Source organism: Zootoca vivipara, chromosome 3 (genome assembly GCF_963506605.1).
Source record: "Zootoca vivipara chromosome 3, rZooViv1.1, whole genome shotgun sequence".
Classification (NCBI taxonomy): domain Eukaryota; kingdom Metazoa; phylum Chordata; class Lepidosauria; order Squamata; family Lacertidae; genus Zootoca; species Zootoca vivipara.
In genome coordinates this window covers 55,582,982-55,608,508 of record NC_083278.1, presented here as the reverse complement: position 1 = coordinate 55,608,508, position 25,527 = coordinate 55,582,982, and the positions used below count along the sequence as shown (strand labels likewise).

The window sequence follows — 25,527 nt, the reverse complement described above, 5'->3', positions numbered from 1 at the left end:
TGATACAAAATTCTACCTGAGACATTTATACTGCATTGTTTTGGATAACAGCAAATAACAACAACAACAACAACAATAATGATAATACTAGCATATAATAAGCTGTTCATCAGCTTCAAATATCAGAAAAAAATCTGATTTATGGAAATATTTCCATGGTTAATTACTGTTGTGGACAAGATAATGAATAACTGAAGAGGTGCAGCCTAGCTGACCTTGTCTGTTCACCTTTGATGAACAGCTTAATCGGTGCTTTCTAGACAAAATGATATGCTGAGTAAAATGAATGCTTCTGAAATCCAACTGCATTTTTCAATTAATAGTTAATTGAATAATTAATCATACGAAAGGAAGAAATAAGGTTGAGGCTCCTTTGTTTGTGTCTCCGAACCATTTGTGTCATTTGCAAGGAGGAAGAATGAGAACTTTACACTGTAATATTAGATCAACTGGTTTGCAAGCCCCTTTTCTCACCACCCGTTTCCTATAATTAATTATCCTTAAAAGTGGGTGTGCTTTCATGTTTGTAATTGACAATTAGGCTTCTATCATTAACTGTCTGCAATTGATAAATGGCCGGATGCTACAGTGCGCACCTTCCTTGTTAAACAAGGGAACGCGTTACAAATGCAGAAGCGCAACCCCATAATGGTCACACATGCTCCAGTGTTTATTGAAGGAAAAAAGTATCCGTTGTTGTTGTTGTTGTTGTTGTTGTTGTTGTTGTTGTTGTTGTTGTTGTTAAGTGCACAGGGGATTCTTTTATCTGGATGAGTACTTCACCCTGGCTATGCTGCCTTTCATGAAAGAGTCCTCCCAAAACAGTTCACATATACGATTAAAAAATAAAATACAACTACAGTGGTACCTCGGTTTATGAACACAATTGGTTCCGGAAGTCTGTTCATAAACTGAAGCGTTTATAAACTGAAGTGAACTTTCCCATTGAAAGTAATGGAAAGTGGATTAATCTGTTCCAGACGGTCCGCAGAGTACTTAAACTGAAGCGTTCATAAACTGAAGCGAACTTTCTCATTGCAAGTAATGGAAAGTGAATTAATCCGTTCCAGATGGGTCCGTGGCGGTCGTAAACCGAAAATTCATAAACCGAGGTGTTCATAAACCGAGGTTCCACTGTAAAACCATCTCAATGCAATTTGGAAACAGAAGCAGCAGCCTAAAGGCACTATGTAGCCTAGCAAACCACAGCATTATATATATTATGTAGAAAATATATCTGTTCCAGATGCTTCCCCTCTCCCCGAAACTATGCATTGCCTTCTCCCACCCACCAATTCATTGAGCTATGGCAAGCCTGCAAAATCAAAATCTTAAAGCAGCCTCAGTTTTGCTATCCAGTTAGAATACTGAGAAGTTAAGTCCCCATATTAGGTATAAAGAAGTAGGTACAGTACAGGTTAAGAACAGTTTCAGGTTAAGAACGGACCTCCGGAACGAATCAAGTTCTTAACCAGAGGTACCACTGTACTAAGAACCAATGCACTTTGTTAGTGCCGGATTGAACCCTGTAGAGGCCCCATGGCAGTCGACATCTCGGGAGCCTCCCTCACGCGCATGCTCAAGTGGGATAGCATTGAACTAAGAAAGCTTGAGTGTAATTTTCTTTCAAGATCAAGTCAATATTCTTTTTGATCTGTTGTCACGGGGCCTCTAAGAGGCGTGAGGCCCAGAGATTGGTGCCTACTCTGCCTATTTGCTAATCTAGCACTGCACTTTGTGAGATCAGAGTCACTCAACATAGGTAGGCGTGGTGGCACTTGTTACAAACCGTATGTGCAAAGATTGGCCAGTGTTAGGTGCAAAGCAATGCATAAATATTATTATATTACTACTATAGTATAAACCATGTCATTAAGGCCACCACAACCACTATTTGGAATGATGATTTACTGTATTTTAGATGTCCCAGTAGTAGTTCTGAAATTTAACGATCACAGTTAACTTGTGTTAGAGAGAAGACTCATAGCTAAGTGAAAAGGTGAACACAGTGTGGAATTATTGGGAGGCAGAATATTTGGGAGTAAATTGGAAACAGTTATTGTTCTGAGTGACATTGGCCAAGTTCCCATCTCACTAAGCTGTAGTTTGTTCCTCCGACTCCTGCTGGGGAGGAGCAAAGTGAGAGCCACCAGTGCATATATTTTAATCCATTAACTATGGCTTACTGTTATGAGTGAATGCAGCTCCCATCACTTCAAGATTCCAAGCACTTCTAAATTCTATGGGTTCAACATAGTTTAGAATTTATTATAGATTGAATTAATTGGTTTAATGGCTTAAACCAGTTGTGGGGTGATGTCCCCATTGTGGCAATTCACTCATGCAACAGCTGTTCCGTTAGCAGGAACCTTGTTCTTAGCGTAGCACAATACAGTAGGTGAATCCAACGGATATCTTACACTTGCAAAAATGTCACACAGTGTCTTGGGTAGTGTGAGATCCATTTCATACAACACTAAGCCAAACCATGGCTTAGAACAAAATGAGCAAATGTGAGAGTTCCTGGCCTGAAAATCATGGCTGCTGCGCTTCTTTCTCAGTCCTGTTACTACTACACGGGGCTAAGCCATGATCTAGTTTAACATAGGATTTAGAGGTCAACCATGAAAGATTTTAAGCTAGCTGTCTGGAATGTTTCAGCTAGGTTAATTTTAAAGCATGTCCTAATTGAGAGACAATTTGCAATTTTATCTACAATAATCACTTCTGATGGGAAAGATTCAGTCCCCCTTGAATTTGTTATCTAGCTTTAACCATTATATTTTATTGATTTCAGCTGCGCACTTAAATTATGCTAAAAAGAAAATTATCTCTTTATTTTGGGAAGGTCATGTATGAAGTACATAATGCTTTATTGAAAGGTGTAAAAGGAAATGTCAGGGATTGTTCTAGCAGTGAGCATTCCCTGACAATCACAGAAGAGAGGCACCCTGGTTCAGGCAGCATCTGAGAGCCCTTACTGCCACCTCAGACAGGATATCAGGGGGAGGGATCAGGGGAAGTGTCCAGTGGGGAGATGCCTCACCCTTTTAAGTTCATGCCTGACTTAAGACATTCCAAGGTGCGCAGGCGCAAAGGGAGGAGGGCAGGAATCCCACGCTTACTATGCTGGGGAAGGAGCAGGCGCCAGGCATTGGGAGAATCTTCGTCAGACTGATCGGACATGTATTCTTGATACTGAATCACATTGTAAATATCAGGCAAAATAAAAGCCTTAAAGACAGAATGGCTGTGGTACTACGTAGTTTCTCAGAAGTAGCCAAACAAGGACCGTGACAGGAATGTTTGAAGATATTACATGACATTGAATCGAAAATCTACTGCTAAGCTATATAATGCCCCTAAGAATTTCGGATTTGGTTTTTTCTTTTTTATCAATAGTCAACATCAGGCTGTCAAATGTATTTCATTCATAAGTCTATTATAGGGCACAAAGACTGAAAATGTCATCCTCTTCAGTTGTGCCTGTACTTTTGCCCTTTCTATCAGCATGTTTCTATCGGAGCTGCAACACATGTGATAAAATCAATTAATTGGTGCATTTGAATTTGAATGCTTCACTTGGTGCTAGATGGAACTTGGGATTTGAATTCCAATGCTCAACATCTGAACTTTAGGTACCTCTGATACTGCTTAAGTAGTTTGAAATAATAGTTTTGATGGTGTTCAGTGCCACTTGGATTTGCATATTTATATCTATTACTTTCATATGGGAAAATCCTTCAGGGTCCAGCTATCTTGTTAATTTTAAGCTTTTAATATTTAATAATAATAAATAATAATAATAATAAAATTTTATTTATACCCTGCCCTCCCCAGTCAGAACCGGGCTCAGGGTGGCTCACACCAATAAAATTACAATAAAACATAAAAAACAATTAATTAAAATACAGATTAAAATACAATATTAAAATTTAAAATGCAGCCTCATTTTAAGTAGTCCATAAATCCAGCCATGAGGGAGGAAAACACAGGGGTCAGACTAAGTCTAACCCAAAGGCCAGGCGGAACAGCTCTGTCTTGCAGGCCCTGCGGAAAGATGACAAATAATATTTAGATGACAAATAATATTTAGAATATTATTTATCAGCAAATCAGTGATAGTGCTTAAAATGTCTTCCATAAATGTTTTTTTATTTGTCTGTAACATAAAACTTGCAATAACAAAAGGTTTGGGGGGAGGGCGTGGGGAAGGGAGGTAGTTACCAGATCATTTTTAACCACAGAGCTGACAAGCACATTTGTTAATGTGATTAGTCCTATCCTCTCTTACGTAGTTCATCACAGTTTCCCTTTTTCATTTTCATTTCTTTTCTTTAGTCTCAATTTTTGTGTTAGGCCATGTTATGTATAGTCCTTTTATGGCAAGGATGGGGAAGCTGTGGCCCTCCAAATATTGTTCAACCACAACCCCTGATCACCCCCCAGCATTGGCCATGGTGTCTGGGGCTGATGGGAGTTGGAGTCCCGCAACATCTGGAGGGCTAGAGGTTAGCCTTCTGATACCTTGTTTGCTTCAGTTTCCCCCTCCCCTCATTCCCTTCTCCTTTTAATTCACACATCTGTTTTCAGTATTTTATTTTTCTGCCTAGCGGGTGGCTGACATGGAAGAAAGGAGTTGGAATTCCTGCTGCAGGGTGTATAAGATAAGGGTGAGAGTGATGATGCAAGAATCAGATTTTTCTGCCTTGTTGTCCTTTACAAGACACTTAAAGTTGCTGGAGGGTATCCATGTCCTGTTCTACAGCGGTTGCTCAGCTTCTTTCATGCTCAAGTGCTATCTCTTAAGTTTGCTGCTTCTTTTTTTGGCCTGGACATGACTAATTGAAAGTATACATAATAGAAACTTTGAAATGCACATTTCATTATTAAAAAATTCTGACCCTTCTGCCCACACAGGTAGCAAGTGGTACATTTAGATTCCACACAAAATCAGAACCATACTGACAGCCAAAATTTCTTAAGGGTAAAAAGCTTTATTTAAAACAAAGCACGTTTCATTGGGGACCTTCTGGCAGAAAGTGCCATGGGTGCAATAAATGAACCATGAGCCCATGAAATCTAGAAGGTTGCTTCAGTAGACATAGTTATATAATACTTCAGAAACGGTAAGGGTGGCTTTTCCCCACACATAAAATGCAATAAAATCTTTGGTACAATGTATGGTAAAGTGATTGTCATATTAAAGATTTGAAAGCTTCAGACTTGTTTGTAGCTGTAGTAAACAGCTATATTTTCATGGTCTTATGCTTAGGAAACCTGGAAGATGATTTATACTGAGTCAGAACATTGGGCCATCTAGCTCAGTATTGTCTACTTGGGTCTGATCCTGCTAGCTAGGGATGATGAGAATTGTAGTCCAATGACAACTGAAGACCAAACTTTGATAGGAGATTTACTCAGCCACTGCTGACCACCCAAAACTGATTGCCTTATTACTTCTTTTCTTGTCATCTGCCTGCTTGCTCTGCCCCAGAAGGGGGAAAAACAGCAAACAATGAAGTAAGTAGAAAGAACACCAGGTGCCATTGGCTGGGAAGTGATGGTGGTTGGACCCAGAGGCAAGAAACAATATTGTTCAGTTGGCAGAAGGGAGGAGAGAGGAGAGAGAGGGGCCCACTGGTGGCTTCTTGCCAAACTTCCCCACACCCTCAACCTGGAGCCCAGCACGGCCAGCAAGAAAACAAGAATAAATCCAAATCACAAAGTAGCATACAGTATGGAACAAGCTGCTTCCAGACGGGCAGTCACACGACTGCTCTTCCATGAGGGTAATTATATCTTCATGACTTCAGCAATATGCCCCAAGAATGGATTCTAGGGCTGAAAAGAATGGAATTCTGCAGCTTAATTGAAAGAATATGCAGTATTAATTGGAAGCTTGTCAATCTCTACGGATTTGACTACCATCGGAAATGGTAGTGTCCACAATTGCTTTTTGATGACATGCAAGTGTTGCTGTCACAATGTACCAGTGTCTGTTTAGCAATGCAGCAGGCTGGATCCTTTCCTCCCTTCCCCTCTGTGCCAGATACCCAACTTTGACAGGCTGGGTGGGCTGCCCATTGGACAATCACAATACATCATTATGATGTAAGGTGTCAGCTTCACAGGGGGCCTCTTTGAAGGTGGGCAGTGTGCCTTGAAGAGACTTCTTGTAACCACCGCTCAGCCTGCTTTGCAACAGTTCACCTGAAGCTTCCAGTCGTTCCTTTGGAGCTCCATCCTTACCTGCTGCATGCCTGATGTCACATGTGATGCCTGTGAGGGGGAAGTGGGTGTGGTTTGGAGAAAACAGAATTGCAGGACAAATTGGGACACATACTGGATCTAATTAGGCCCAGGGACCAGAGGTTCTCCACCCCCGAGTTCTGAACTTTATGGATTTAATGATTTTACAGATAAATCAGAATTAAACAGGGATTTGGAAGTTTGCTATATGGTTTTTGGCAAAGTGGCATGCTTTATTTTCAAACAGTGTTCTACACGAGTGAGGGAGTAGCAGTTGCTGTCAGTTGGACACCAGACACCAGGTGTCAGTTTCTGAATGAAGGGCCTGGTGGGAATGTGTGGGGCTGGCCATGTGATAACAACATCCACTGGTCCATTCACATATTCAGACTGGAGAGTTGCTGCTAGTCAGTGTAAATACTGAGCTAGATGAACTGATTTGGTATAAGGCAGTGTTTCTGTGGCCCTCCAGATGAACGATGGTCTCCAACTCTCATCATCCCTGACCATTGGCTATGCTGGCTGAGGCTGATGGGAGATGAAGGCCCATAGGTTCCCATAGTAGTGTTGGATTTTCAGCAAAATGTCTGGATATTTTGCTACAGTATATTTTCCAAAGCGCTTTACTTCAAAATGATATTGCTATAGTTGTACATTTATCTTTAAATCCAACAGTTATAATTACCACATCTGAAATGCCCCATTTCCAGCTGCTGCAACAAAGGTTCAAAGTGTTACATTCTTTACTGAGCTGTCGGAGGGAGAGTCTTTTAATGAAGGGCACATTTTTAGTGCAAAGGCCACTGCCCTCTCAGATAAAAGTGCATTTTGAAGAATGTCAAGAGATTACAGGAGGCAGAAAGGACATGCTGAGATGCTGTCTTGCATCTGCTATTTTGAGAATGTAATGTTGTTGTGTTTCAGCTGTAATTGAAGATAAAGTTGCAAAAGCAAAGTTGTAACACATGTGGGAAAGCTCCCAATGTAAGAACATGCCTTCAGTTGGTGCCTTGCCTAGTGAAATTAGGCATGATTTTGTGCACTTAGTCTTAAATATTCAAACAACTACATAGATTATGGTTTATGAGGTTGTCTGCGCTGTCTCATAAAAAAATCCAATATAAGTTGACTACAGGAGAACATGCAGGAAAACGGATTAAAAATTGATCTTGGCATTTAGATGTAAAATGCCTTAATGTTTCCTACATGCCCTGTGATATGTCTTGTGCACAGTTGCATGAATAATTTTGACACATCAGAGCAGGTAGTTCATCAGATGTTGCTGGATTGCAATGCCCATCATGATGGGAGTTGGAGTTCAACAACATCTGGGGGGTGGGTCACAAGTTCCTCATCCCTGTGAAGGGGACATTCAGGAGCCAAAAGAAAGTCTCTAAATGCCTGGACTCAAAAGGTTGTCATCTCTCTCAATGGTTGAGGCTGCTTAATACCTCTTTTCTAGAGTGTGAACTCCTTAATTGCTGCTTGAGGCTAGTTTCACATCCATGTTAACTTTAACCATAGTCAGCAGCCATCACTGCTGACCTGATAATTAACCATGAGCAAGTTTTTTGGGGGAAGAAGTGCTCTGCTCTGGAAAGAAGTGTGCAATGCTGCAATCAGCACCTAAATGCTAAACCACAGTTACGTTTTTGGTAATATAACATCTGCACTATCCCACAAATGTGAAAGACTTGATAAATCTGGCAATATGTTGCTGGGAAGGTAAGCAGAAATATTTATATATAGCATTTAGCATTTATTGGGGGAAAATGCATTTTAGTAACACCTGTAATGAGAAACAAATTACTTTTTAACTTTTGTGAGGATGCTCTTCAGAGACAGAGAGTGACAGAGTATGTGATATACAGTGCTGCTTTACAGATATTGTTGTAAGACCTGCAACTTTTAATAATTGGAGCCAGAATTTCTTTTAGCCCCTCCTCCCTCCCTCCCTGCTTTTCCTTTTGTGCTATGTTTTTTGGATTGCATGCTTGAGGGCAGGATTTGTTAATGATTTATAAGCCATTCTGGGAGCCTTTTCAGCTGAAAAGCAAGGTAAAAATGCTTTAAGAAACACAATGTACCAGCCTGTGAATGCACATGACATCCAATACTGACATGTTGCATGGTACAGTAGATATGGGTTCCTAATAATTGTATGCTTCCTGGAGCTGCTTATTATATGTGCAAAAACTTGTAATTAGTGGTCATCAGCTAAAATCTTGAGACTTGGGGAAAGTGAGGTTTGATCATAGAATGAGAATGTCAAACATGCCTACATGCACCCCATGTGTGTGTTCTCAGTTTGGAGATTAAATATGATTTGCTGCTTTTTCCATAAACGGTTCAGGACAGTGGTTGCGTATTTATGATTTTATTCTTCTGTTTATGAAAGTTTATGTTGTGTCAAAATGTTTTACCAGCACTTGTCACTATAGTAGAAAAGCATATGTTTGCAAAATATGTGGGTAGACATTCTGAAAGTTGAGATGGTTAATCAGGGTTTATCTATGCACAGTATGCAGATAGAAATTTCAAAGCCAGGGTGGTTAACTTGTGCATGTGATATTTAAAACTCACATTTTCATATATTTTTGAAGAACCCTTAAGTGTTATGAACCCCTAGTTTGCTTTCCCCCCCCCCTTACAGTCAGACATTCTGCTCTCTCTTTTAATAAACTGGTGATGGATTATCTCACTGAGCACGTTTGTTCTGTAGTAGTTCATTTTAAAACTAATGGCCTTGTTAGGAGAAGAAAATGAGAGAGTCTATCAAAATAAATTTCCAGGGCTGACTAAGCACCTTCTCTCTCACTTTTAAAACCTGTTTAGTACAGCTTGTTAATCAACATGGTGTTCGGTCATTAGCACTAAGTTGTACTTGTTAATACCTTCTCGAGTCCCAGTTTGCAGTATTCTGCGATAACTAGATTTCTGTCATATTACTGAACTTAAATAGGCTTGAAAACAATAAAGTTAAAGAGGGCGACAGGAGGCCTTAATAGGTAATGGAAAATATGGTGAGTTTCAGCCAGTTTTCTTGAATATGGGAACTAGAAGTGTTTGGAATACTTGGGATGAATAGATGCAATGCTATCTTCCAAATGGCAAAGCTGTTTTCTGCATTTACCTTTCTACAAACCATTTAGATTAGTTCTCTCCACTCTTTTTTTTAAACCCATTTACCTATAAACTCTTACAGCTTAAGAGTTACTGGCTTAATATGGAGATAGGTAAAGGTAAAGGGGCCCCTGACCATCAGGTCCAGTCGTGTCCGACTCTGGGGTTGCGGCGCTCATCTCGCTCTATAGGCCGAGGGAGCCGGCGTTTGTCCGCAGACAGCTTCCGGATCATGTGGCCAGCATGACAAAGCTGCTTCTGGCGAACCAGAGCAGCACACGGAAACGCCGTTTACCTTCCCGCCAAAGCGGTCCCTATTTATCTACTTGCACTTTGATGTGCTTTCGAACTGCTAGGTTGGCAGGAGCTGGGACCAAGCAGCGGGAGCTCACCCCGTTGCAGGGATTCGAACCGCCGACCTTCTGATCAGCAAGCCCTAGACTCTGTGGTTTAACCCACAGAGCCACCTTCTTATGGAGATACCTTCTTATTATTATTATTCTTTTTTTTTTGCATGGGTGGCTACATAAGGACATGCATTTTTGGCTACATACAGATCAGCGCTCAGAGAACTGAGGTCACTGTATGTCCATTAGCATTGTGGGGCACTTTAAAAAAAAAAAACCAGCCTTGAAGAATGGTAAATTTTCCTGCTCTAATGATGAGTGGTATCTAAAACAGCAGACCCGGGCCTCTCCAGATACTGTTGAACTGAAGCTCCTGTCTGCCCCAGCCAGCACAGCCAATGGTCAAGGGTGATGGGAATGGTAGGCTAGCATTATCTGGTAATCTCAGTAGCTGACTGGTTAGTTGTTTTCATTGCAAATGCAAAGTAAACTAGTGAAGAATTGTTCATATCATTTATCTTGTTGAGATAACCTTTGAATTCTTGACCTTCATGTAATAATATTTAGTTTATGTAAATATGTGTGTTTGAAGATAATATCATGGCTGTGAAAGAGCACTACTGAAAGGTCCTAATCAGGACCTTCGTCATCTTTTTTTCATTATTGCATGGCCTAATAGGCATAACGTTATGACCTACAGGCCTTGAAATCTAATTTGAGACAATAAGTGTTGAGTAAATAAGTCAATGATGGGAGTGCTGAGGCAGAGGACATAATGAGGGCAACATCAAATTCTACTTCAAAAAATAATTACTCAGACAACATCATAGAAAAGAGATGGAGGAAATAGTAAAATCATTACACATTTTTCTCATGTAATGCTCCACAGAATCTGAGGGTCTGCCGACGTAAATATTGATTTTTGAAACTCTATCCCTTTTGGCTGTTCAGCATGTAATTTGTATTACCTTATTATGTTTTGCTGCTGAGACAGCATTCATTGATGTTTTACAATGGTAAATATAGCAACAATACATTCTGGCTATATCATTGCACTGAACCTCTTTTCATTAAACTGGTAGCTTTCTAACACATAAGCAATTTTGGCTATGAGTAACCAAGAAACCTATTGTTGCCTTTTTGAAGCTCCACCCATGGCTGGCTGGATACACAAACACGCACACAGGCATGAAACTAGGCTTTAATTAGAGTAGACCCATTAAAATTAATGGACCTAACTTAGTCATTCATTGTAATTAGTTTACTTGATGAGTAAAATGTAGTTGTATCCTACAAGCATAAAGAGTCCAGGATGCTGTATTATATCAATCGTTCAGCCCCTGTGGGTCATAAACAAGTGTATGAAAGTTGGACAGTAGAGGAATTGGTAGAGCTCACTTTAGGCATGTAAGCAATATTTATCCCTTATACATTTTAGAAGACAGGATAGGTTATGAAACTGTGCTCTCTGACCTTGCCTCAGGTTGTAATCCCATGTACACATACTTGAGAATTAGTATGGTTTACTTGGTGTGATTTACTTTCGAGTAAAGGTGAATAGGATTGGACTGTTAACCATTGTTAAAGGTTATGTTGGCACTGTAGTTGATAAAAAACCACATGGTGATTGCTAATCAGGGTTTGTTCTTTTCTGCACAGGAGGCACCAGTTTCACATGGTAAAATGTTGCTTTCATAGGCTCTGTAAAGTGACTGCTTAACACATGAACAGAATGTGACTATTTGAATCTGCGCCCCCAGCATAGAAAATTTCTAATTCAGCAATTAGTTCTGGTGATTTAGTTATGGCATACCCAATATCTATATAAATATAATGTCCTGGTTTTAAAGAAATATCTGTAGGTTAAAAGTTTTTATCTTAAAGCTGTTGCAGACCTAGAAACCATTTTTTTCCACTAAGGTATAATCTTTTCTAAGCTTGCTGTCTTGGAATGCAAAATAAACTCAGTGTACAGTCATACCTTGGGTTACAAACACTGCAGGTTTTGCGTTTTCAGGTTGCGGACCGCGCCGAACCCGGAAGTACCGGAATGGGTTACTTCCGGGTTTCGGCGCATGTGCAGAAGCACAAATTTGTGTCACACACATGCACAGACATGGCGTTTCAGGCTGTGAACACTGCGGGTTGCGAACGTCCCTCCCGCACAGATCACGTTCTCAACCAGAGGTATGACTGTATATATTTGAGGAGTCCACCTTAATTGATGCAGTGGAGTTAAGTCAACTTTTAATAGTGTTAAGCTGCTATTACATTCAAGATGGCTAGGGTTGGGGTGAGTGAGTGGAGAAAGACATTACTGCACTATAGAGGACTCTCAAGTGAAGTTCTCTTCATGGTCATGTGCTGTGAAAACATCAAATATTTACATGAGTGGAACTGCATCAGCTGGATAATCTGGTTTCGATTTCAAGAGGTGATCTGGTTTTCTTGTTCAGAAAATAGCTCCATTAAGAATTCATGGTGATTGGGCGTTCAAAGAGGAGGGAGTGGTTAATATTCTTGATTTGTATAACTAACACACAAGCATACCTCATTTGTATTAGGTATTGTGCAGTGGCAGTTTCCTGGCAAAGCAAACACTTCACCACTTCTCTAGTCAAATATTGAAGTATTTAAAGCATTTGTTTTACAAAAGAACAGAGATAAGTGCCCTAATTTCAGAAACCCTTGACGTGCAGAATATTCCAGTCTCCTCAGCACCTTCACAGAGCAACCATGGTAGATTATAAGGAAGCCCTGACTCCCTCAGCTAATACTGTTGGTGCAGGGTGAATGCAGCTGTGGTCACTAGGATGTGGCCTGGAGCAAGCTGTTCTTCTACTGAGTTTGAGACAATTTGGGTCCTACTCTAGCATTACTAGCTTTTCTGTAAGCCTGTGAGATGCCAGACTTGCACACTTTTTGAATGCAGTGTAGCATATTCGTGCTAGCCATCTTTTCTTTTTACCACTCCAATATGACTAGTGCCTTTATACCCATGCTCATATGGTATATGCAAACTAGCATTAATTGGAAAGATAGCCCTCTTGGAACTCTGGGGTTTGCATCTACAGATTGCAGCTTCTGATTAGCAAGCATTCCTATCTCTGTTCCAGTCTGCCTGCATTCATTTGTTTCATGCTGCTTTTACAAAAACTGTGCCCAGTTCAGATTTAATAGTTACAGAACACGATCATTAGGAGGAGCTGGTTTATGTGACTTAATCGTGGATGGCTTAATTTCCCATTTTCTTTGGCTTAATTTCCCATTTTCTTTTAAATTTCAGTGCTGTTGTACTGTTGAATGATGATGTTTTTTGATGCCTGCTTTTTTAGTTTGTGTGTGTGTGTGTGTGTAATTGTCATACGGGCAAGAATTTGCAGGAGGAGAGTGCTCCCCCCCCCCCAAAAAGATACTCTACCCTATGCAGAAATGGGAAATAAGGGGATGAGGACACTAGTGGCTATCCTAAGCACACTTACTGGGATAAACTACTGAATATAATGGGATATTTATGAGTAAACAAAGGGTCAAACTGAGGAGAGAGAGAGAGAGAGAGAGAGAATACTGCTCTCACAATAGTTTTTGACTGAATGAAATACAACATGGTTAATTTGTGGTGAGTTTGGTGACAGACCTGCCAACCCCACAAGTTTCACTGTAGCATCTTAGTGTCCAGTTTATACTGAATCATTTGTATATTTAATAATAATGCAATTATTAAATAATGCAATTTACAATGTTTGTTGGGAAATAATCCATTAACAAAGAACATTGTTTACTAATCCCATCTTAAAGGTAAAATCAGAACAAACCTGACTAAGTGGAGAAAAGTGTGATTCTGGGCACCAAACCATGACATTGTTCTCACTGATGAAGTGCTGTTTATCCCATTTCTATAAAACTGGAGTGACTGGTCTTTGACGCTCCAAATGTTACTGGACTGCAACTCTCATCATCCTGGTCTGCTAGCCATGGTGGCTGTAGCTAATGGGGATTGTTGTCCATCAAGATCTGAAAGACAGGTTAGCCACCCCTGCTGTAAAACACATGTGTTTTTCCTTGCAAAGAACATTAGCAGAAGGGTTTATTTATGGAATACTGTATTAGCTACAGTGACTTCTAATTGATGACTTATGGCTACAAAGACTTCACTCTGCAATGTGTCACTAGCTTGTGACTTTTGGTAAAGATCTTAAAAGCGATAGATCTGTAAAATCAAACTTTGATCAAAGGTCTGAAATTGAAATATGGATGCTGATGTTTCCTGTGTTCAAGGTGGGTACAAGCTTTATGGGTCTCAAAGAAGCAAGTATTCCTTAATTATTTTAAAAACCTACGGTAATTGAAATTGCATGCTTTTCTAACTCCTCCAGAGTGACTGAAATGTTATAATAGGAAGAAAAATTACATGCAGTGATATTTGTCTTTGACCTTCATGTTAAGTAGATAGCAACCACCTCCAGTCTTATTTCACTGTTAAGTGCCCATTGTAACTGGTGGTTAAGTGGAGATGATACTACTTTTTGTGTTTCAGAACGATTTCATCTTGCCTCAGGGTCATTAATAGTAGAAAATTAGGGATTGAATAAAACTTGGACTTAGTACTCTCTTAATTATTGTGAGTTGTCACGGCTACTATCTCTGAAGTACAGAGTACTACAAAGTAGTACAAGGAGATAACTACTCATTACTGCCATGCATTAAAGGTGGAGCTAGATGTTAAGGAACCTGTTGCCAAAAGAGTACTTTGGTTGCATCCAATGGTGTCCTTCCATAAATGGATTCATGGAATCCACCCTGCATTCATGGAAGAGGCTTTGATCAAGGTGAGGTCTTCACAATTGGAAGGGGAATGGAGATGAGCCTTTTTCTATGCTGTATTTTAGGGTTCCCCCGTGCTGTGGAACAGACTTTTAGGGGCCATCAGAAGCAGCAGGGATATTGATGAAAAACCCGTTTGCTCCTCTTCCGTGGGCTGGACCAAAATACCTTCTGTGAATGGAAGGACATAGTTCAGCTCAATTCCCTGCATTTATTTCTTCTCTATCCCTGGAATTTTATTGAAGCTCTCCATGTGATGGACATCTTTAAGTTGTGCATTCTGCAATTATTCCTCACACCATTTGCAATGTGGTGATGTCATGCCAATTGATGAGTTTTCACTAGGCATTATGGAAAGATGTGACAACTCTGTCATTCACCACCACCCTGGGTTGGCAATCTCTACTGATTCTTTGAAATCTTCAAGTATGGGGCAATGTGTGTTTTGTGGGAATATCACTGGTATATTGAGGCCACGTTTATATGAATCAGATGTAAAAAAAAAAAAGTTGAGAGATTACAATCTCCTCCTCAGATAGAGGAGCCATAAAAAGAGGGTGCAAAATGATTGTGCTTTTTCCCTTAAAACACTAAATTTTGCAGCTAATAAACAAGTTGTAAAGCAAGTTTAACTCGAACCTATTAACTAATTTTTACTGCAAGCATAGCATTCCCAGAAGGAAGGTGTACAGTGTAATATTAATGGGGAGAAAGGTGCAGGAAAAAGAGCTGAAGGTGATAGATTACCAAGCATTTTTCATATATATTTGCACCACTTATCAAAAAAATTAATGACTCAAGTTTTAATCTTCTCCCAATTTGATTACATGCCAGACATTGCTGCATGCTTAATTGACCTTTGAAATATAAATCAAGAAGTTAGTTGCCCAATTTAATTACCATGGAAAGCTACATTGAAGGTCAAAGTCTCCATCAGTGGTACAGAGGGAGAAGGTGCATGTAAACATAGAATATATTATGTGACCCGGGGCTTCCATGATGATGCTGTACATCACTTCATCATGTTTAACATAGCAGGCATACCCTGTAATGATTCTAATGCTACAGAAACATACCTGTTAGCTCAGAAACCAATGACATGAGTGCTGTGGTTCTTAGAGGATGATTCTGATAAATATACTAATGTGTTACCAGTGCATGGCAAGAAGGGAATCTTGGAATGGAACAAATTTCTAGACTGGATTCTGTCAAAAAGCATTTGACCCCAATTTAACCTGAGACCCTTCTCTGTGTGACCCTTTCATGGGAGGTCCAGAGAATGAGCTCTTAAAGTGGTGGCTTCCTGCTTGTGGAATGCTCTCCCCAGAGAGCATTGCCTGGAACCACAATTGCTTAACCTTTAGGCACCAGCCAAAAGCATTTATTTTCTCCCAACCCTTTGGCTTTTAATTTATCTGTGGCCTCCCACCATGAGTGGGATGTTTTAGTCCCGCCTTTTAAAAATATAAATGAGTTTTAGATATTTCTGTGATTTGTTTTTAGGCAGGCTTAAACATTTGCTATTTATTTATTGCTTTACGTTACTTAGAGAAAAAGCAGCAAGTAATAATTTTAAATAAATAATATTTAATGTTGATAATAATTCTTTGACTAAGACATCATAACCATCATCCATTGAATGTGTGCAGCAGGGAACGGGAATGCTGGATTTCACAGGCTAGTCCTGCCACTGGGTGTCTGAAGGGGCTCAGCATGTGTGCTTTTACTTGTGTGTAGAATTCCTTCACATGAAGCAGATGCTGTTGGTCCAGGGTCACCCTCATGTTTGCACTCAGAGTCCCTTTACTTCAGCTGCACATGCAGACCGAGGGGATCTCGATCAAATCCCTCTTGCATTTTCTTTCACCACATTGCCTCTTTTACATCTTGCGTAGTTCCCATTTTTCTACAGTGGATGTGTCTTTTATTGATCCCATGTGTCCTACACAGTTTTTTTAAAAATCCCGCTATGTTCACACACTGATGGATAAGTTGTTCCTTTAGATTTTAAAAGGTTTTTAGTTCTTATCCATGTATTCTCCTGGATAAATCTGCTTTGACGCACACAATTTCACGAGAGTGTTGCGCAATGAACATTTATATTGTGGTAAGGCAGGCATCCCCAAAGTTTGGCCCTCCATATATTTTGGACTACAATTCCCATCTTCCCCAACCACTGGTCCTGTTAGCTAGGGATCATGGGAGTCGTAGACCAAAACATCTGGAGGGCCGCAGTTTGGGGATGCCTGATCTAGGTGGAAGGTAAGTCCTGTCAAGACATTAAAAGTCACACAGTAAATGCTGTGTGAAGAAAAGAGCTGTGGTCATTTCCCACCACTGCTGTATATCCTGCCAACACAATTCACAAATTAGGGGAATGGCTGCAACAGAGACGGCTACTTCATGTGATCTGGCTCTCCATGTGATTAGAAAACAGATAACAGATAAATACGCCCACGTCACAGATAATTCCTACATGTGTTCAGCAGCCTTCCCTGTTGATGTTTCACAGTGTTTGGTACTACAAACTTTAGTGTATTTAGGGCAAGCATGCTTGTCACATAATGTGAATGAGCTTTCAGAATTAAAAGTATCTTCAGCAGAAGTCAAGAATGAGTTTGGAAAGGCAGAAAACAAGTTTTGGGCGAAATACCACCCAAACCCCTTATATACACATTTTAAAAAATTATTATTGCTTGTCTAAGATCAGTTTAGATGCTCCTTCTATGTTACTCTTGTGCTGACACTTCACATGTGGGAATGCAGCAGTGTGTAATTTACCAGAGTGTGCAGGGTCTGCCTGGCAGGGATTGATGCTCCAAAAGTGATGGCACTACTGTGGGAAAAAGCTCCATCTCTGCACTGCCGTATGTGCAGTAAGAGTATTTGAAATGTTGCTACATTGCTTACATACATGACAAAGGCCTTTCCTGCAACTGCCATGTGACTAAGGCGGCGGGGGGGGGGGGAACGCATCACGCAGAATTGATGTGGGAGTTCTCTGACTGCAGCTCCTGATGTAGCATGTACACACACACACACACACACACACACACACACACACACACACACCATTTGAATCTGGAAGGCTAGCTCCTTGCCCCCAGCCTGATGCAAATCCTCCCACTGCCGAGCTGCTGCGAAGGAGAAGAATACTCATCAGGAGCTCCAGTTGTGAAATCCCCACCTCACATTTACTTTAGCCCTCAGATTGCCTCCGCTCTCTTGAGACACATACCGGTATGAGTTGATTTGCAGATGCTGCTTGGCAGGAGACTCAGTGGTGGGAACTTGTATTGTTCTATGCCGTGGTGGTGTTTGCTTCTACAATATTTTATGTCCATAAGATTTAAGGCACAGCTGGCACCTCATGTGTGTGCCTGTCTCCTCCCGCTTGCTGTAGTTGCACCTGTCAACATGATAGAACAGGAGTTTAGCTAATGAGTTTACCTACTAACAGCACATCCGGAGGGGGTGGGATGAGGGGTAGGGAATCGATATACCTATGAGAAACAGATTGCAAATGGCTTTTCCAAGTAGTTACAGTAACTAAGACTTTAGGTCCCTGGCGACATAGTGACTTCCTGTGTTGCACGGCTTGCTTGGCCGATTGTGTGCCTTTAAGGAAGTACTGATTTACATTGGGCTTGGTATACTAAAGAGAAGAAAATGTATTAGGTCCTTGCAGTGCTTTTGCCTACCGAAAATAGAAATGGACAAATAAAATGCACTCTGGCAAATGTGCAGGCTGATATATATGTGCGTGTTGAAATTGGGAAGATTAATTTACAAAAGCCAAGTATATATTTTCCTATTTTCCAACTCCCCACAGTTCCCGACTTCAGCTGAGTTGGCTGTAATATGTTACAGAGTTGTTTCAAAGCAAATTAGAGTTCAGAATGAATTGCATTTACTTCAACGCCATGGAAGAGAAGGCAGGCAGGGTGGGAATTGCACTCGAGGAAGATGCATGAGGCAAGGTGGCAGAAGGAAGATGGAGCTGCTAGTGGGCTGTGGGGAAAGAGTGGCCGGAAGTCAGGAAGGTGGGGAAAGAAAAAGGCTGAGGAGAGAACAGAAACACAGTGCCCCATACATAGGGCAGCCTTCCCCAACGTGATTTCTTCCAAATATCATGGACTGCAGCTGTACTGGCAGGAGTTGATGGGAATTGTCGCCCATGATTTCTGGAAGACACCATGCTGAGGGAGGCTGGTCTACAGATTGGAGGGACATTTGTGCTATTGGCTGGACAGATGGGAGGCTGTGTGCCCAGAGAACTGAGCAGGTAATTTGAAAGATAACTTTGAAACAGCCAACTGTGTCTTTTCTTTCGCAGTCCCTAGTCATGGAACTTTCTCCTCACAGAGGTGTGTCTAGCATATCTTTGTTGTATAGCCTTCACCAGACGATAACCCTTGCCTTTGACCATTAAGACATTTTCTTCCTTGGGACCCACCTTTATCATTGAATCCGTACTGCTCTCTTTTGGCTGGAACAGTTTTACTGTGCTACTTGCTTTTAAAACTGTAGCTTTTAAAACTTGGTTTTATAACCATCTACTATATTGTTCTAATCTGCCCTTGGGGATGTTTTGGTAAAGGCTGTGCAAGAAATCTTAAATAAGGAAATATTGGGGCAGGGGGTGTTGGTGGCATTTCTGTACTGTTAGAAAGACACCTGGCTATCCCATTTGGAACACCCAAGTAGTTAAGAACATTTAAACCCTTATTTGTTGTGAAATGTATTAAACTTGTATTGGAATGACTTAAGTTTAAGGGGTCCTATTGTAAAAAGGGGAAAATAATTGCTAGCTATAGCTTGCCCCCTTGTGAACTGACTTTTTAGAGTAATTCCTTAATGACATGACAATATATTAATCACCCCATAACAGCAGCACTGCTAAAGCATGCCTAAATCCCGTTCTTCCCTTGGGGCTGTCATTTTGTTTTGGGCTGTCAAGTTCTTCTTGTGCAATACGAGTTCAACACTGCGACCTGTCTTTACTGGCTCAAATTATTTTGCAGCTGCTCTTTGGGATCCCCTCTTCATTTGCCCTAAGAAACTGGGTGTGGGTGTGGGTGTGGGTGTGTTCATTTGGGCAACTTCGTTGGCAAGCCATGGAGAACTAGACTGTAGGGGTTTTAAAAACAGCAAAAGTAGAATTGCACCAGAAGGCTTGACTAATGGAATGTACTCCTCAGTGGGTGACTGAGGGAGCTAGGAATGATTAACTTCAGTGATAATTGTGTTAGCATCTTTACTTGTAAAAAACTGATACCGTCAGAGAAACTCTGAAGCTGATAGTAAAATGGAAGAATGTCAATACTTACATTTCCTTAGTATGTTCACTGCAGTGCAAAGGAGCAATGTGTGGTATCCAGCTAATGTGCTCAGTCAGCACAAGAATTCAATGTGCTCAACAGAATTTCACCCCCTCTCCCCATCCTGTGTGAACCTCACACACTCCCCAAATCTGCTTCAGAAACTTGTGGGGTCCCCTTGAACAGATTTGTGGGGAGTGGAGGGGAAAAGTTCCACCACACAAGTAGAAATCCTCATGCTGATGGATAAATAAATTAGCATACAGTGGAACCTCGGTTTACGAACACCTCGGTTTACGAATTTTCAGTTTACGAACGCTGTGGACCCATCTGGAACAGATTAATTCACTTTCCATTACTTTCAATGGGAAAGTTTGCTTCAGTTTATGAACGCTTCAGTTTATGAACAGACTTCCGGAAACAATTACATCCATGCTTCGGGTTAAGTATGCTTCAGGTTGAGTACTCTGCGGACTCGTCTGGAACGGATTAATCCACTTTCCTTTACTTTCAATGGGAAAGTTCGCTTCAGTTTATGAACGCTTCAGTTTAAGTATTCCGCGGACCGTCTGGAACAGATTAATCCACTTTCCATTACTTTCAATGGGAAAGTTCGCTTCAGTTTATGAACACTTCAGTTTATGAACAGACTTCCGGAACCAATTGTGTTCATAAACCAAGGTACCACTGTACTTTATAGTGCTTGGTGTTGTTTGATACACGGACCTAGAAATATGAGGTAGATTTTAGGTGTGGCCAGGGTTTTGGATGTTGAGTTGATTGTATAATTACTGTTACTCCTTTTTGATACGTTATGTATGGATTCATTGAATTCACCTTGATTACATATAACGATAGATTGTGTGTGTGTGTGTGTGTGCGCGCGCGCGCGCGTGCGTGCATTAAAAGGGGGGGGAAACCCTGCTTAGCTCTAAGTAGTGTAAATTGTTTTTCATGTCTACCGGTATATATTTTTTTAAAAAATACATTTTTTAGTAACACATGGTTCAAGGCTCATTTGTTGCCTGGAGCTGGGTAGAAAACTAATGGGGCTCTGGAAGTGAGCTATGGGCTTGATACAGAGCATTATGTTGCACAGTTGGGCTCATGGCAAGTTGAACTTTTATACTGGAGGAAGGACAATTAATGACTAATCTCGCAGGTGAAGTAAGACAAGGCAGGTCTCTGTTGGGCCTTCTTGGCACCAGGAGACATGCAGGCTGCATGTGACGAAGGATGTGATATATCTACCTAACTCCCTGAAAGAACCAGGTCCAAGAGTCTCTCTACCCAGAGGTCCTGAGAACCACAGAATATGGATTGGATCACTGAGTTTAAAGTCTTTCCATGATGAACAACTGTTTCAGCAGTTCTACCAAAAATGTGTGCCCCACCAATCATTTTCCATAGAGGAAAATATCTTACATGTACCTAATTACCCCTTCTCCATTATCAGTTCTCTCATTTCAGGAGTTGGAAAATTGCAACCAATATGCAAACAGCCCTTTGGTGTGTGTGTGTGTGTGTGTGTGTGTGTGTGTGTGTGTGTGTGTGTGTGTGTGTCAAGCCTAGTTCACTTACACTGGGTTGACCCGCCAAGACATTTACTGCCTGAGGCTCCCACTGCCCGTTATAAAAGGATTAGCAGCAATCATGGAATTTTTTTGCCAGGGTGTGTCTGAAGAATACAATTTGGCTGAAATTTTGCCCCTAACCACTTTCTTATCCCAATATTTTTCTGATCCCCATGTTTTCTCCTTTTCTATATTCACATGTTAATAATAAGAGGTGCAGAGACTTGAGCATTGGGTGTTATTCATTGTGAAATCAGAAAACTCTCCTTAAACATGCTGCTACATAATTTGTACCCTTGTACTGGTACTGAGGCAGTGCATTCTTTAACATGAGGACAATGGATTTTCTTGCTTGAGTTCATTGCTCAAAAGAAAGGATGATGTAGGAAGCTTAGATTTTTTTCTGCCAGATCATCCTAACAGGCAGCAGACACCAAGATGCACTTTGCCAGGGACTCTGGTAGACAACGAAAATGCATGTCCTTTGCCTTCCATGTCTTTTTGGCATTGTGCAGTGTACAACCAGGTGGGTCTCAGTGGGACATTGGGTATGCTGTTAGCTCCCTACCTCTCAAGCATAGTCACTTGTTTCCCTGCCCCCTACTTTGCCTACAGCTTTTCAGTAAAGTTTGGTACTGTACTCTGTTTCCAACTGAAGCACCATGACAAGCCTCTGGTGAATCCCATACAGATAGAAGAAGTTGCTTATTCCCACATCCATTTCATAGTCCATGTGTTTTGTTAGTTGTTGTTGTTTTTGAGCTCCGGGGCAAAGGGAAAATTAAGGCTGCAGTTCTATACTCATTTTACCTGGGAGTCCAGGAGACTTATGCAGAGTAGGCACTAGAACTCCACTGTTAATTGATCAAGATAAAGGAAAGCAGTTTGCCATGTAAACATAAAAGATAGATAATTATCCACAGTCAAAATATAAAGGAATGCCATTTCTGACTTAGGAGGGAGAGGATGGGGGCAAAATTGATAGCAAGGTATATTTAAGAATGAATGCCACCATTTGCTATGAGAGACATCTTTTATTTTATCCTCATAGCTTTAAGATGCTCTGCTGCCCCCGCCCCCCTCAGCAGAACTCAGGATCTTTTTGTGCTCATGGTTGAGCACCACCTTCTCGGAAACCTGCTTTCTGAAGTCTAGTTTTAATAGTTACTTTTTTTTTACATCTGGATTAGGATGTGTGTCATATCCCGGATCCGCTTCGTTAAAGCACCTGTTGCTCCCAAGTGACTCTCTGCATTCCGCGTACATGGCTGATGCTCTGGAATGGAATTTATCTTAACTCTGTTTTGACACTTGCTGCCTGATTTCTTTTTAATGGCGGATAATGGGACTATAATGTTCTCAAGCCCAGTCTACCTCATGAGACTTGGCCTCCTGCTGTTAAGTACAGTGCTCTATCATTACTATGGCAGCCCCTACTGGGAGAAAGAGTACTGTTCATTTAATAGTGATACTATAACCAATTATTTCTAACTGAACTTGTGGGCAAGAAAGATCTTACAAAATTCCGCACGGTTTTAAAGTCTTAGAGCCAGCCATTGATTTCACTTTGTAAAGCTGTATTTTAAGTAAGGACACAATCTCCCGGTTTTATCCAAATGTTACTTGTCCAAATCAATTACTGTGATACCAAATAGAGAGAGAGAGCAAGAACAAATAATTCATATAGGACCTTTCATTTCAACATATACTCTTTCCTCTTAATCCTAGAGGGAGGATTCCAATGTTTTTGCCTTAAAAACATTTCTGAGAGGCAATGCCCACCGAGTAACTGGCACTCCACTTGGCGCTTCACACCACCAAAGATGTGCTAAAAACAACTGGGCTTCCTTTGAAGGGATCACAGTCAAAATTGACAAAAAGCAATGTTTTCATTTGGTGAAAAGTTGGAGCAAATGGGGGAATTGATAAGCATGTAGCAACAGCTTACAATAAGCAGCTTCAGGAGATTCTTGTTTTATTTAACACTTAATTTACAACCCTCATACCAACAGCGAAGAGCTGCTAAGAGCAGTGTATCTATCCCGTCTAATACGTACTAACTTACAATTTTGAGATTAATGGGTTTTTTGTGTTCCACTGCAGCCCAGTTCAATGGCTGGGGTCGATGAGGTAAAGGTAAAGGGACCCCTGACCATTAGGTCCAGTTGTGACCGACTCTAGGGTTGTGGCGCTCATCTCGCATTATTGGCCGACAGCTTCCAGGTCATGTGGCCAGCATGACAAAGCCGCTTCTGGAGAACCAGAGCAGCACACGGAAACGCCGTTTACCTTCCTGCTTGGAGTGGTACCTATTTATCTACTTGCACTTTGACATGCTTTTGAACTGCTAGGTTGGCAGGAGCTGGGACCGAGCAACGGGAGCTCACCCCGTCGCAGGGATTCAAACCACCAACCTTCTGATTGGCAAGTCCTAGGCTCTGTGGTTTAACCCACAGTGCTACTTGCGTCCCTGGGGTCGATGAGAGTGTACTCCAAAACATCTGGAGGCTAACAGTTTGAGGAAGGCTCTTCTGTTAGGGACATTGTGGTTTAAATCTCTGGTTCACAAGTCAGGATTCTTTAAACATTTAAATAAATGTTTCAGAAATATTTCTTCCATCTGTATGGAGGGGTGGGGTGGGGAAGGAAGTGTGTGAGCCCAAGGCTTTATTCAGGCTTGTTCTGGCTCGTGCATGTAGCCTTAAACCATGGTTTAGTGTTGCATGTCAAACAACTTATTAAATGGCTTTCTTTTGATTTTCCTGATCGTAGATTTTCCTCGGATAATGGACCTAGTACATTATTTGACAAGTCTTATGATTAAAGCAATGGTTCTGAAACTACCCCCCCCCCCCACACACACTTAGCCCCGTTTCTAAACATACTCCACCTTCAAATATTTTCCCCAAATACAAATTTATGGCCCAAATTCAATAATTTGGCATGCTAGCAGAAGCCCACTCAAGGGTCTTCTACCTCACTTTTGCCCTACTCTCCTCTCCCTGTGCAATCCTGCACCTTCTCCAAATCCTCTCTGAAGGGTGAGGATAGCCCCCAGAACAGCACACAGGGATGGGGAGTGAGGATTGTTCTGCCTGACAAGGAGAAATGCTTTTACTGAAGGAACAATCAAAAGTGTGATACATTGAATTCAGAACAATAATTTATTTTCTGTTATTTAGTAGAGTAATTTGTACCTGATCATGAGAGAAGTGCCATTTCCTGGATAGTCTATTTCCATGCAGGTAAAATATGGGAAGTGTTTGCAGGGTCAAAGGCAAGGCTCCCATGCAGGTCAGAACCTCATCAGTACCTTTCAAAATATACTCTCCATTTTCTTTTCTTATAGAGTTGGGTAACGTGAGACCTTCCAGTTGATGCTGGATTGCAGTTCCCATCAGCCCCATCCAACATGGTCAATAGCCAGGCATGATGAGAAGTGTAGCCCAATGACATCCGGAACGCTACAAGTTCCTCACCCCTTCTTTCCAGCATTCCCTACCACATAGGTAGAATTCCCTACCATGAAAAAAATCTGCTCTAGTTTCTTCCCCCTCAGCATCCTTTACCAAAGGAGGGAGAAAAGGTTCCTTTCTTTACAGCGTGCTTTCCTTGTTACTGACAAGCTCTCTGTAACAGAAACAGAAGGATCTGCTACCCTCCAAGAGGGACATATTCCCTGGGCACAGTTGTATCTGCACATCCAACCTAGTGTGGTTAAGAGTGGTGTATTCTTTTCTTTTCTTTTTGAATAACTTTTATTGTTGTCATTACGTTTAAGGTAAAAAGGAAAAGGTAAAGGACCCCTGACAGTTAAGTCCAGTAGCAAACGACTCCGGGGTTGCAGCGCTCATCTCGCTTTACTGGCTGAGGAAGCCGGCGTTTGTCTGCAGACAGTTTTTCTGGGTCATGTGGCCAGCATGACTAAGCCGCTTCTGGTGAAACCAGAGCAGCAGATGGAAGTGCCATTTATCTTCCCACCGGAGCGGTACCTATTTATCTACTTGCACTTTGATGTGCTTTCGAATTGCTAGGTTGGCAGGAGCTAGGACAGAGCAATGGGAACTCACCCCATCATGGGGATTC

General features: G+C 41.2%; 1 protein-coding gene and 1 long non-coding RNA gene across 7 annotated transcripts in view; both read left to right on the top strand.

Moving 5' to 3' along the window:
- Window positions 1-25,527, top strand: part of PTPRK (protein tyrosine phosphatase receptor type K) — a 341,441-nt gene that overhangs the window by 92,365 nt on the left and 223,549 nt on the right. The window lies entirely within an intron of this gene.
- On the top strand, window positions 4,521-13,125 carry LOC132591895 (uncharacterized). Its single transcript, XR_009557340.1, has 2 exons — window positions 4,521-9,275; window positions 9,316-13,125. It is a non-coding gene; the product is annotated as an uncharacterized LOC132591895 (long non-coding RNA).